General features: G+C 32.8%; 1 protein-coding gene and 1 long non-coding RNA gene across 2 annotated transcripts in view; one reads left to right on the plus strand and one right to left on the minus strand.

Moving 5' to 3' along the window:
- The window catches only part of LOC122237362, a 29,577-nt gene extending 29,284 nt beyond the window's left edge, over window positions 1-293 (plus strand). Inside the window, exon 3 of the long non-coding RNA XR_006215832.1 lies at window positions 6-293. This is a non-coding gene — a long non-coding RNA (uncharacterized LOC122237362). The remainder of the gene's footprint in view (window positions 1-5) is intronic.
- LRRTM4 (leucine rich repeat transmembrane neuronal 4) overlaps window positions 1-15,263 on the minus strand; it is a 699,335-nt gene that overhangs the window by 100,078 nt on the left and 583,994 nt on the right. The gene's annotated exons all lie outside the window — the stretch shown is intronic.

Here is a 15,263-nt window from a genome sequence, read left to right on the forward strand (position 1 = left end):
AACAGACTATCTCCCTTCTTGGCTTTGATGAAGCTAGCTGTCATGCTATGAATTGCCCTATGGAGAGGCCCAGGTGACAGGGAACTGAAGGTTACTTCCAACAGCCAGCATGGAATTCAGTCCTCCAGTCATACAGCTCACAGGAAATTTAATGCTGTCAATACCTATGCAAGTAAGCCTGCAGGAGGATTCTTCCTCAGTCAGATCTTCAAATGAGACCTCAGCCAGGTCAGCACCTTGACTGAAGCCTGTGAGAAACACTGAAGAAGAGGACCCAACTAAGCAACACCTGATCTCCTGACCCACAGAGAGTGTGAGGCAATAAATACGTGTTGTTTTAAGTTGCTAGGTTTGAGATAATGTGTTATACAGCAACAGATAACTAATATAATTTTGCTTCTGTATAAAATAGCAATATGTACTTAAAGGAAATAAGTCTTGTCCACAATCAAAGTAACGTAACTGCTATGGGAAACTTACAATTTTTTTGATCCTCAGGATAGATTAAAATCAGATTCGTGTAACCTCTATTAAAATGATAATAAAAAGAATTAGGCAATTATGAAGAGCAATTATAAAAATGGAATTAATAATAGAAGAAAATTACAATTACTTTCTAAGATGTCTTTGATCACAACAAAATGGTTTTCTAAATGTCACTCTCTACTTGTGTACATTTCCCCTTCTTGAATTACTCAAGTGACACCTTCTGGAGGCTATCTCTGACCTCCAGCACCCATATATAGTTCAGCCTCATTTGCCTTCCCTAAGAACTTACTGTTTGTATCACTTACACAGCACGTAAAACATATTAGCGATACTGCTGGTGGGTGCACAGATATAGCTTTTCTCCTTAATATGCCCTTCTAAGTGAGGAAAACTTCCTAAGGTCAGGAACAATGTCTCATATTCCTCCAATGCCAGCAAAATACATAGTAATTTATGACACAGAAGATTCCCCAAAATCTGTCTTTGTAGATGTTGGTGCTGATGTTAACAATAGAAATAATATGTGTTTTCGATTTAAGAAGAAAATTCAAATATCGTAAGTTTTCAAGACATGAGGAAATCTATTTGCAACACACTGGGAGAAAATTATGTAGTTTGGTTAGTACTTTCAGACCCAGAGCCCTTCTAGACACAGCTGCATTCCCCTTCATCTTGCCAGTTAGAGCTTCGTTGTAAAGCCACCTTTGGAAAAAAAAAAGCCAAGTTCTCTGAGCAATTATTGATTTTTCTTGTGGAATTCAAGTAGGTAATTAGACTAACACTTTGCCCCATCTTTAAATTCTGTGATAGTCTTGTGACCCTGGCATGTGTGAGACAAGCGTGTGCTGCTGGGTAACATTTTACCATATGACCTTATTGTTAATCATCAAGGTATGCTGCTTGAAGTCACAAATTTTAATAGGTGAGGCATGTGAAACAGGTTGATAGATTGATATCCTGATCTTGATGCTAATGTATTTAAACACAAGAGAATTCATGAACAGTGTACAGAATAAATTTAAGTATTGATTAATTCTTCTGAAGGTCAGCCTCCTCTGATCATTTGAATTTCTTGAAAATTTATAAGGTTAATTTTTCCTAATTTAATGGCAAATCATATTTACTATAAATAAGATTTAATCAAAAACTTAAAATTTAGGGGAAATTATTTATATCAACCAAATCTCCTCCTTTCCAGAGAGAATGATTCTTAGTATGTTAGAGTACTTTACAGAAAATTCAAATTATACTGTATAGGAAATGTCTGTGTTTTTTTTTTCCTTTGGACATTGGCATATAATGTTTCCTCTGCCTAGAAAATTCATCCAAATATTCTCTCATTGCTCAGATCTTGCTCATTTTCTTGTCTTATCTTAGACAACATTTGAGGAAGTCTTGACAAGTGAAGTTCACTTTGACTCAAGAAGTTTTGCTTTCCCCAATTTCTATTGTGTTCTTCTAGTATCTTGCTCTTCTCTATTAACACAGTATCACATTTAGATTGCTTGATTCTTCAATCTCATAGCTAAACTATAATTCTCATGAAGGCAAAGACAATGTCTTGCACACCACTGTACTCCCCAAATAGTCAAAGAGCTGGCCACAGGTTAAAATAGAAATTCACTTTTGGTAAATGAATGGATGAATGAATGGCCTAATTTAATACATAAATAAAATTATGAATATATTTTATGATGATTAAATATTGACAATAAGGTTTTAAACAACTGTTGTAATATTCCACCACATGAATGAACAATCATTTATTTAGCAAGTTATTTTTTTCTTGGTCATTGATGGTACTTCAAATGCTTTGTTATTTTAGACAATTCAGTGGTCAATCTTGTAATGGGATCCTGATCTCTATTTCTGATGATACTCTCAGAATAAATTCTTAGAAGCAGAACATTCTTAAGGCTTTTGATGCTACTGCCAAATTACTTTTTTCAAACGATTAATGATTAATAATGTTAAGAGTGGATATAGTTTATTTCTTAAAGTTTGCTTTAGGTGACAGCATCAGCTCTCATGTTACAGTTATGTGATGAAGATAAAATATTCTCTTCATATATTTATCATATATCTATTATAATAATTCCCATTTCTTAATCTGATACCATTTCTCATCCGCCTATTGTCTCCCAATATCCCTGGTTCATTTTTCTGTTGGAGTGGCATTTGAGGAATTATTTTTATGTACACAATTTCTGTTGCACAATGGCAGAAATGGGAAGCTTCTACATGAGCCAAGAAGCATACAGGTAAAAACAGCCACGTGTTCACTAAAGGATACAGTTGTTGTTCTTGTTGTTTTAATGACATATACACAATGAACATGTATTTGCCTTAAAGAAGGTAGATCAGTATTCCTACAGTAAAGCCTAAGAGATAGTAAAAGATATGTCTGCCTCAGTCATTAGCCAATTCCTACCACATTCTGACTTCTTCAAGGCCCTTTAATGAGAAATAGTGCTCCCTATTTAATACTTTTCAATATTTTCTCCTTCCTTAACACTTCTCCATAATTTACATAAACCTCTCATAGTCGTGTTTCATATTCCTTTCAGACTACATACTGGTTTATTTTTAGTCCTTAAATTGCCAGGAGGTCATATCTATCCCATATCTGACATATTTGGTTGCAATACATTGTTGGAATATATTGTGAATTATAAGTGAATGAGTGAATGAATGAATCAGTTAAGTAAGATGCATTTCCATTCATTTTGTCATTCTAGTTAGTGGGGCTACAGGGAATAAGAAAGATGAATTTTGATGACTAGCAAATCTTAGGGAAAAAAACTGATTCAAGCCTTTGCCTGTTTTTCCATATTTTCTAAAGCCATCTTTTATCCTAATTGACTACTGCTGTCAATCACTTATAATATGAAAATCTTTATAAAGGTTGAGATATGTTTCCTCCCATGACCTGCCAGATCTTGCTGGTCACTTTGTATCCTCAATGGAAATTATTCTTCCAAAGGTAAGAAAACATTTTGGGATTATAGGCAATTGCCACAGGCAACTCTTATTTCTGCTGAATTTTGTCATAGCATGTAGTTAAAAATGTGTGTTTCATTAGAGGGGTGCCTGCAAGGGAACACAGTCAGTGAGAGTATTTACAGACTTGGGATACCAGTTACATGAAAAAAAAAATCTTTCAATTTGTTGCCATCTTTACAAGAATTGAATTTAATGAGCTTTTCTCCAGCTGTCCCTAAGGAATCTACTCTCTAATCAAGTCTAATTGGTGTTTTCCCTTGAGGTGAGAATTACACGCGCACACACACACACACACACACACACACACAAAGAACACACCATGCCTAAAGATTTTAGAGAAAGGGAATTGTTTTTTTTTTATTTGTTTCCAAGAAATGAGCAAGATTTAGATTGATTTCTGTTAAATCATGATAGAAGTTATTTTAAACTAACGTTCGTTTACACTACCTGTTCATTGAAAAGATACTGATAAAAGCTATCAAAGTACCAGATGTAATGCTGGGTTCCAGAAGCACAGGACTACCTAAAACCTTGCCTTCTTGCATTAAGATTAGAGAATTGTTACATAATTTTTGCAAGCTAAAAGCCTGGCAAATATATTGGAATGAATACTGTTTTTGCTGAAGTATCTCTATTAGGCATTACATTATAAGACATTTAGTTTTCCTTCTCCATAGATAAAAGTATGAAAAAAAACTACAAAGGATAATGAATATCTCCCTTTCTGATACTCAAAATTAATATATGATGTCTACAATTTTTTATATTTGCCTCAGATGTTTTTAAGCAATACTTATGTGCAAAGTTGGACATCACCCCCCATGCTCTTTCTCTTTCTCCCTGCTTCCCATCCTACTTTGCTTCCTTCAAAACACAGTCAATTACATCATGGCACGGAGCCTGCTTAGGATTCTCTCTCTCCCTTTCCCTGCCTCTCTCTCTCTCTGTCAAAATAAATAAATAAGCTTAAAAAATAAAAAATAAAGGAGCTATAAGGTAATTTCATTTTATTTGGTATAGTTTCTGTCTGCTCTGCTTCTTTAAAAAGGGGTTTTGATGATTTCATTTATTTCCTTCAATTTTAAATGGATACTCTAGGGTTGCCTGAGTGGTTCCATCGGTTAGGCGTCTGACTTCAGCTCAGGTCATGATCTCACTGTTTGTGGCTTCGAGGCCCAGGTTGGGCTCTGTGCTGACATCTCAGAGCCTGGAGCCTACTTCAGATTCTGTGTCTCCCTCTCTCTCTGCCCCTCCCCTGCTCACTCTTCGTCTCTCTCTCTCCCTCAAAAAAATAAACATTAAGAAAAAAAGTTTAATTAATACTCTATACAAGTTGGTTGGAAACTGATGTTTTATTAGTTAACATATTCATAATTTTTGTGCAACTTTAAAAAGGAAGAGTTTATACATTTTTAAAGCAATTAGTCCACTTTTAAATTATTTTGTTGCTTAACTTTCTAAAAAAATTTTTTTCAGGAATTGGTGACTATTTTACCTTTATGAACAATAGCTAATCAACTAAAGACTCGACACATCATAATTGCATGGTATTTATTGTACTTAGGGTGAAGTGTAAAATAATACCTAGGATTATTAGAATTTTAAATCAAAGTTAAAAGCTCAAACTAAAAATGTCTTACCTCTGTGCTTTACAATCTAATATTAAACCAGAATTTAATTATTTCTATGTTTAGTTCAGAAATATAAAAACTATTATTTTATTCCTTTTAGAAACTTTATTTTCTTCATGATAAAAACTTTATCAAAGTCACTTAGATGTAAAACGACCATTGGAAGGTCGTTTTAGCAGCAACATTATATATTCATTTAAAAGGAAGGAATGGCAGTGCTAAATTGACAGACTAAGCTACAATTTGAGAGCCAGATTCAAATGAACCCAATCAAAAAGTTAATTAACCTGACGCGATGTGCATGATTGGGGTAGGGGAACTGGGAGAAGAGGAGATCCCTACTAGCAAACAAAAAGTCAAAAGTTTCAAAACCGAATCATAACTACAAGAAGGTCTGCTTTAATACACAAGAATTACATTATGTATAATGCTGAATATTGCACATAGATTAAATTTCAATGATAGACAAATGTTTAAATAAACTATAATTATATCCAAAGGTTATTGAATGTCTATTAATAGATTTATATATAGTGTATGATACTATGCAACAAATGCTTTTGTTAGGTCAAAGTAGTAGAATGTAAAGTTGTATATAAAGTATAATTACAATTATATATATATGTGTATACGTATATGTAATTATGTATATAACAACATATAAAATAAACCTTGGGCATGAGGGAGAAAAAGGAACAGGAACCAACATAGTTTTTCTCTCCTTTGGCAATATGTACTAAAAGCTTTTAAAATGTTGAGACTTTTAACCCACTAATTCTACTTCTTGTAATCTGTTTTAAAGAAGTAATGTAAGAAGTGGATAAATGTTTGTGAATAAAGATGTCCGTGAAAGTGCAAATTGTAAACAACTTAAGTACCCAAGTGGGCACCTTAAGAAAATTATTGTGCACATGCAGGATGTAATTTTATACAGTAATTATGCTTTCAAAATCTTTTTGATGGCAAAGAAAAATGCTTGTAATGTAAAAGTAACCAGAATTGCAGTATATAAAATTCTATGTATATAGAATGTATGATCATAAAATGAGCACAGATAAAAGACTACAAAGACATATGCTAAAATGTTAATAGTAGTTTTCTCTGGATAGGAGGAGTATGATTGATTTCCCTCATTATAACTCTCCATATTCTACAACTTTTCCATAATTATCACAAAATATTACTTTTATTTAAAATAAAAATTCACTTCAACTTTCAGACTTTCTCTAATATGCATGAATGTTGACAAAGAAATAAATGCATTTAAAAATATATTGAATGGTGATTTGTAAAGTAAGGTCCTCCCCTAGTAAACCATAACCTGTAAAAGGCAGCAACAGCATCTTAACTTCTGTGTGTACTCATTGCCCACCACTGTCAGCTCAATTAATGCTAATGAAATCAACAACACAAGACAGGAAGGATTTGAGCTGACTGATAAGCAGGAGAGGAGTTTTGACTCCCTCTTCCCCTCCCTGCAAAAACAAAAACAAACAAAAAACCAAAAAAAAAAAAAAAAAACCAAAAAAAAAAAAAAAGGAAAATATCACAAGCCTGTGGGAATTTTGTGGAAATTACACAGGCGGTTTCAACTAATAACTAATAATTTTGTATATAAACTTTTCCAGATTACAAAGCAGAAGTCTCAGATTTCTCAGGTTAGCAACAACTCAGATAAATAAACTTAACAAAAATAGCACCCTCCAAAAAACTGAAAAATAGAGTACACTATGAATAAATATGACCCATTTCTAAATTATAAAAACTGTTCAACATAATTGACCACACCAAAGGTTAAAAGAAAAGACATTTGAGAAAAGTCAATATCCTGAAAAAAAAATCAGAGCAAAGCAGAGAAAGACAAAGCTAAGAATAATTGAGAGAAAAAAAAGAATATTAGGAAATAAAAAATTATACTTTTTCCCTACTGTGATAAGGGATTACCTCAAATAAATGGCAATATTTATTTAACATTTAATGAGGAACAGTCTTAAGCATTGGAGTCACAAACACTACTGAGACTTCACCACAAATGATAAATACTCCAAAACTTTAAGATACACACTTTTTAATTTAATATCTTGGGTTACATGGATTAGCTCAAATCTCTATTGAACTTGGGCTAAACACTTCAGTTTTACAGGTGTTCTTTTTACAGTCAAGTATAAGTATTGACTCCCATGATCAGCACTGTTATGAAACTTTGCCGTACCTCATGCAATGGAATGAAAAATGAGATTATGACTGAGTATGGAGAAAAAAAGGAGACACATCTTTAACTCAGGAAAATATATTCTACTACCTGGAAAGCTCAAGGGAAAATTTTTAAAAAACCTATGCACTTAATAGAGTGTTTGTAAAGAAGGTCATTTCCAAAAATTAAAACACAAAATAACTTTCCTAGATACTTAAAATAGTCATTTAGAAAATGAAGATTTTGCAGAGAAAAATATTAAATACCTTATAAAAATGTTAACACTACTGTGTAGGATATTTACAAGAAAAACTGTCTTATTTCTGATAGATTTAAAATAATAAAATAAAATAAAAATCTCTTATTACCAGAAGACACTATCTCTAAATGGAAGATTCAACACAAGAAGGGCACCAATTCCATCAAAACTGATCTGCCATCTTAAGGAAAAATTTTGAACTTAATACATCAATTTTTCCATTTGTCTATAAGTCCAAATGTATATTTCAGAATCTTTCAAATAATAGTAGCAAAAGAAGACGTCCATTGTATTATTATTGCATCACAATTATTTATTTTTAAAACTGTACTGCTAACACCAGAATGTAGAGAGAGATATATGAATTGAAATATAAATTAAAGAAAGATATACAGGGAAGCAAATACTTTCCCATATAGAAAATGTAAGTAATTAAAACTGGTTTTGAATTAACTTTTAACTCTGTAAATGGGAAAGGAAATAATTCTCTCGTATCTATTGTATGCCAAAATAAATTCAAGAGAGTAGAAGTGTAATGTGAAAGTAAATGCATCAAATAATCAAAATTTGTGATCCTTAATTGAGTATTTTTAGTGTGCATACAGGGGAATTTTCTTTCAAGCCTCACAACAATGGGAATAATAAAAAGAAAAACAGGATAGATGTAAATATATGACAAACAGCACTATCAATCCAAAACAGTTACAAAGTGACAAACACTAAATACCCTTTGTTTATACACACATATACACACATCATAAAAGCATATACGTTATATATATTTACATATTATGAGTTTGTATACATGATGTTTGTGTGTATACACACACATACAACATATATAACATATAAATGAAATACAATAGGAGATAAAATTAGAAAATGCACATGTTATTGAAAGTTAAGAAATTCAAATGGCTGAGGAAAACATGAAAAATAAAATAATTAAATTACTTAGTCAATGGAATGTGACCTAAAATAATGATGTGCTACATTTTGCCTGTCAAATTGCCAAGACGAATAAAGAAAAAAGATACTGCCTAAATTATCAAGTGGAAGCCTTAATATTCTCCTATGTATGTGTACACATGCATGTGTGTGTATATATATATATACATATATACACACAAAGGCATGTCTCCTTTTTTCCTCCATGGTCACTGCATATATATAATATAATATATAAATATATAATATATAAAAATATATAATTTTTAAGAAGAAGTAATTTTGCTTCAAATGTATTCTTAGAATAATAATGAAGTAAAAGAAATAGTCTTGAAGTTCAATATCAGAGATTGCATTATTTCAATTGTATCATAATTTCTCTAATGTCATACTAATAGGTAATTAAATTATGTTATAGAAGTATATTATTGGCATAAAAATTATACATATATGTGTATTTTAAAATTATATAATGTATAACATATAAAGGTAATATATATCTTGCTCCAACACATCATCATACACGTATATCTGAAAGTTCGTATTCTAAAATTTAAGAATTATCCCCTACGGATGGCAAGACTTAGTGTCTCAATATGTATGCATATCTTTCCATATTAATAAAATATATTTAAGACTTAAAAATAGTTTAGCTTATTTCTAGCAAGGAAATTAAGAAAGGAATTCTCATTTGTTGAGATGATAGATGCTTTGTAATTATCTTCATCAATCAGAAGTATCACCTCCATTTCAAATTCTATTCAATTTCAAAGTTCATTTTAATTATCCAATAGTTTTTTCTATATTTTAGTTGGGACCACTGCTTCCTTTCATTTTTTGTTTTTCTTTTGTCATATTGATTTTTTTTTCAGTACTTTTCTTTTGCTACTATGGAGAAATAATGTTCATTTTTTTGCATCTAACACTTGGTTGCCATGTCCAAAGAATGATTTTTCTTTTTTACAATTTGTTGATTAAGTCAAGTTAGTGATTATAAAATATTTGATGCTTAGTTACTTTATTTAACACATTCTGCTTTCTCTTCTTTAAGGGAAAGAATGTGAAGCTAAATTCTCAATTAAGGTATGTCAGGAAGATAATATTTCAACAATGTATTTTTTTTTCTTTACGAAGCCTATGTACTTAACTATCCCTTAGTAACACCTCCATTTTAACTCTGAATTACAAAGACAATATCAAACAGGCAAAAACAAAACAAAACAAACAAACAAAAAAACAGAAAACACACACACACACAAACACAAAGAAACAAACAACAACAAAAACACTTTTATCAAAAATCGAATTTGTAATATGACATCTATCTAACTAGCTAGCTAGCTATCTACTACCTTTTCATGGAGGTGAGGTAGGAACATTTGACCTTTGCTTTGGTTAGATTAACTATGAAATTGATTTAAAATTAATAAGGTTATTTTAAACACCATTTTGCTCTTGTGTTTAAAACTAAGGTTTTGATTTTAGTCTTGAAAATGTTTCACCACAAACCTCTTAGCTAGAGGCAGCTTAGTTTGAGAAACCAGGTATTGATTTTGAGGAATAAAAAATTTTATATACAGTAAACATATTGCTTTTTGTGTGCACAGTCTTATAGAAAAAAAAATGAGAAAGTCTTCTAGAAAAGAAATGAAGAGAGCTTCTGCTTGAAATATGTCTTTCATTTTCAATGGGATTAAAGTGAAAAATAAACTATCACTTTCAATAATTTCATGATTCTTAAAGATTATTAGTGTTTAGTATTTGATTTATGTGAATTGAAGAAATGAAGGTGATGAAGATAGACTGGAAACCTAGCAACAGATACATAAAAATAATTTGACTTCAAAGATCCAAGGATACTGATTGAAGCAAATGGAAGTTCAGGTTAATTGATGATCCAATTAGCAAGGTGGCAGGCCAGCAAAAGGATGATACTTTAATCTGAGCAGTGGCCCCCACCACATTCTTAGTGGATGTTTAAATAATACAGCAGAAAAATTATACTTGCTTCCACCTTCTTTGCGTTTCTTTCATATATGAGAGGAAAATAAACAGGTAAAAGGGAAAGAGGGGTGGGAGAGAGAAAAGAGAGAGATTAAGATAGAATGATTGCAGGGAGCATTCAAGAATGTGCAAACCATGGCCAAAGTTATCGAACCACTGTTCACCTCAGGCATTCTGTTCTGTGACCTGCTCTTAGATGGATGGCTACAGGGATATTCAGGGAGTTCTGTCATTCTGTCAAGAGATAAAAGATCTGAGGTCATTTGCTGCTGAATGTTCCATCTGGGATCAATGAAAAGGACTAATCGTAGCATACACACTACCAAAAGCAAGATAGACCCTTAGACTCTTGGAGTGGATTTCATCATCCTACCATACCAGCCTAAATATTTTATGCTGAGAAGGCCAAGTTTCATGATATGAAGGCCACATAACTAGTTGTCTAGCCCTGAGTGGTTAGTAGAATCCAGGTCTCATGATTCTGCTTCCATTAATGTGTTTACTTCATAGATTATTACTCCCACAAATTAAAATTTCAAAGGGGGATGAGCCAAAGCCTCACAAGTGAAGTGAGGGAAAAAAGATACTATGTACTGACCAGCTTACTATTCTAGTCTACAACTTCTAACATCATGGTTAAGCATGATTTATATAATTATCGAAAGTTGTTTCAGAGGCCAAAGGTGGACATACATCCTATCAATGTTAATTACATTTACTTTAGAATGTTTCAAGTCCTTATTTCCTCAGACACAGTTAATACTTTCCAATATGTTAACGTATGGTGAGGATTTATACCTTGACAAAATAAACCCCTGAAGGAAATAGAGAAAAGTTTTTAAATTATGTATATATGAAAATAACTGTCAAAACAATAGTAGAGAATATCCATGTTTCCATGCAGCAATGGCAGCCAACCAAACTTTACAAAAACATGAATATTAACAAAAATAGGACCATAATCCATACCAAAATGTAGTTGGTAGGAAGATAATGCTACAAAGTCCAATTTATATAGAAATATGGCAATAAATAACTTAAGCAGAGCCAACTCTGACTTGCATTCCAGAAAAGAGGATTAGGCAGAGACTCAGAGAAGAGAGCCGCAAGGTCTAACAATGGAAGAACACAGGTGAAATCACTCCCAGAAAGAGAGCAATGCACCCTGGTGGGGAGGATCCAGAACAGATCTGAGATGGATGGGTCAGAGGAATGACTACTGAGAATACAAGAAGTCTTGCAATTTCAAGGGAACAAAAATGGCTGTCTTAAGGAACCACTTCAGGGAAAGAGAAAGAATGAAGTGAAAGGAGGCATGATTTGAAATGCCCTTTGAGATTTTTGGTGAAACAAAAAAGGAAATTAAAGATCCTACAGAAATAAAAAAAGGATCATAAAGTCAGAGAACATGCCAATCCCTTTCCAACAACTTCCTGCCAAGAAGTTTGCTGAATACAACAAAACAACTACTTAAATAACAGGAGAGGCTCTCCAAAAAATTGTAAATCAACACAACCACTCACTCCTGCCCAAAAAGAATCACCTATTATTGCTTGTCCAGAAAATGATAAGGAATTTTCAAAGTAAACAAAAGAATGGATGACATCCTTACAAAATTACATTAAGAAAAAAAGAAAAAAAGAATCCAAGAATTTCAGCTGTTGGAAAGGAGAAAAGCCCCACAGAATACTCAATGCAAACAATTTTCAGTTTCAGACAGTTTTACAAGGAAACTCAACCAAATTTTCAGAAACTATAATCACAATGCTATTTTAATTTGCCCAGAGCATAAAAATGTAGGGTAACATCTAGATTCTTCTTTTAAAATTTTTGTTTTAGTGTTTATTTATTTATTTTGAGAGAAAGCAAGAGAGCCAGTAGAGAAGGGGCTTAGAGAGAGGGAGAGAATCCCAAGCAGACTCCATGACGTCAGCACAGAGCCTGACATGGGGCTCGATCCCATGAATCCTGATATCATTACCTGAGCCGAAATCAAGAGTCAGAGACTTAACTGACTGAGCACCCCACATCTAGATTCTTTATATGAAGCAAAGCTAACATTAACACCCAAACCTATACATACACACATACTCACATACATAAAATTACCAATCTCACTTATGTATATTGATGCAAATTCCTACATAGAATATTAGCAAAACACACACACATACACACAAAATAATGCATCATGGTCAAGTGGGATTTATCCTATGAATGTAAGAACAGTTTAACATTTGAAAATCCTTGAAATACTTTGCTACATTAACAGATCTAAACAGAAAAATCATGATTATCTCTGTAGATGCTGAAGAGATTTTTTTTTAATTTTATTTTTTTCTGACAGAGACAGAGCGAGCTCACATGCACGTGAAGGAGGAGTAGAAAGAGGGAGAGGATCTGAAGCGGGCTCTGCGCTGACAGCAGAGAGCGCAATGTGGGGCTCAAACTCCCTAACCGCAAGATCATGAGCTGAGCTCAAGTCGGATGCTCAACCAGCTGAGTCACCCAGGTGTCCCTGAAGAGATCTTTTATAAAATTCAATACCTATCTCTGATTAAAACACTTACCAAAATAGAAACTGATAAATACTTGCTTTACGCAGTAAAAACTTTATGCCTTAGTCCTAAAGCCAGCATTTTACTTTTTAGAGAACACTAGGGGCATTCCTACTGAGGAGATACAAAAGGCAAGGATGTCCAGTATCCCCACTAGTATTTAATACTACATTGGAGGTGTTAAAGAACACATTCAGACAAAAGACAAAACAAAATGAACAGATACCACAAAACAAAAACTATTAAGAGTTGTAGTAAGTGGGCAAAAAAGATAAAAACATTTGTTTATCCAGACAGCATAATACTATTATTGGCAATCTTATCCTGAGTAGGGGTCAGCAAATTATAGTCAATGGGCTGGCCATCATTTCTGTAAAATAAGTTTTTTTATATATTAAGTTTTATTCACACACAGCCATGTTTATTGATTCATGTATTTATTGTCTATGGCTAATTTTGCACTTCAGCAATAGAATTAAATAGTTGTGACAGGAAACGCATTGTCAACAAGGCCTGAAATATTTATTATCTGGCTCTTTCAGAAGTTTGCTGACCCTTGCTCTAGAGAATCAGTGATAAGATTAACACAAAAAATAACATTCTATTAGGAGGCAGACTATGAAATGAACAAGCTTTATATATGAATAAGATCTAGTTAAAATATTGGAAGAGTAAATCAAATTTATTATAGCAATGCAAAAAATAAAATACTTGAAGAACATTTAAAATTGATTCAAGGAAAAATAAATCCATGTACAAATGGATATTTAGTGTATGATAAAGGTGGCATTTGAAATCACTGGAGAAAATATGGACTTTTTACACAGGAGGTATTTGGTAATCAGAAAACCATTGTGGAAAAATATGAAATTGCATTATTACCTCACATAAGAATGAATAAGATATCTAAATATAACAAATAAAAGTTGCATAGTTAATAGAAGAAAACATAGATTAATTTATAAGCTAGTAATAGGGAAAGTTTTGCATATGACTTAAAATCTGAACACAAAAATGGAATGTATTGATTAAATTGATAAAAAATTTCACAAAAAAAGTAAATAAAGGCAAAAAACCAAAATAATCAAGGAGAAAATATTTTCAGCATATATCACAGATGAAAAACTCATCTCCCTAAAAATATAATGAACTAAATATGAGAAGGAGAAATTTAAAAAATAAAAATTAATGCAGAATAGTCTCTATTTGGTATACTATGTAGAAAATAAGTAATTTTTTAAAAAATGTTTTTATTTATTTTTGAAGGAGAGAGAGACCGAGCGTGAGCAGGGGAGGAGCAGAGAGAGAGGGAGACATAGAATTTGAAGCAGGCTCCAGGCTCCGAGCTGTCAGCCCAGAGCCCGACGCGGGGCTCGGGCTCACGAACTGGGAGATCATGACCTGAGCCGAAGTCGGACGCTTAGCCGACTGAGCCACCCAGGCGCCCCAGAAAATAAGTAATTTAATACGACTGTTGTATTACTGAAATTACCCTAAGACATTATTGTAAAAGCCAGAAAAATTTTTTAAAAAACTTAAATTGAATCTTGGTTATATGAAGAATTCACGTAGTAATCTAGAATGGAAATGCTTTAAAACTTTTCTAGGAAAGTTACAACTGAAACCGCTCTCTGGTCAATTTCCAATAGTAAGAAGCTGTGTCCCATAGAATAGGAAAGTTTGCAAGATATTTGGCTATTTGGGAAATAACTTACATATCTTTAAAGCCTTATAATACTGACAATAATATCAATAACAGTAACAATTGCTATTATTTTAGAAAGCCTAATATGTGCCTGCCACGGTTTTATATACCTTTCTGTGTGTTATTTTCTCTAAGGTAATAAGAACCCATGAAGTCATTGCCTCCATTTTGTACATAAAGAAACAGAAGCAGAGAAGTTGAGTAACTTCCTCAATTTGCACAGCTGGCTGTGGGAGTGTTGGGATTCATCATGGCTGCAGCATGGTGCTTGAAGTCTAGACCAACAGAAAAGCAGGTTTCTACCAGAATATTTGCAGCTCCTCATGTAGCTCCCACTACCCTCACCAGAGAAAGAGCACAGAAACCGTGGAGTCATCAGACAATAAATTCAGTCTTCTAACAACTGACCTAAACCCATACTCTACTCTCTAACTAACCTTTCAACATCCTGGGAAACTATTCAGTTGCTTAC

The sequence above is a fragment of the Panthera tigris genome, chromosome A3 (genome assembly GCF_018350195.1).
Source record: "Panthera tigris isolate Pti1 chromosome A3, P.tigris_Pti1_mat1.1, whole genome shotgun sequence".
NCBI classification, from domain to species: Eukaryota; Metazoa; Chordata; class Mammalia; order Carnivora; family Felidae; genus Panthera; species Panthera tigris.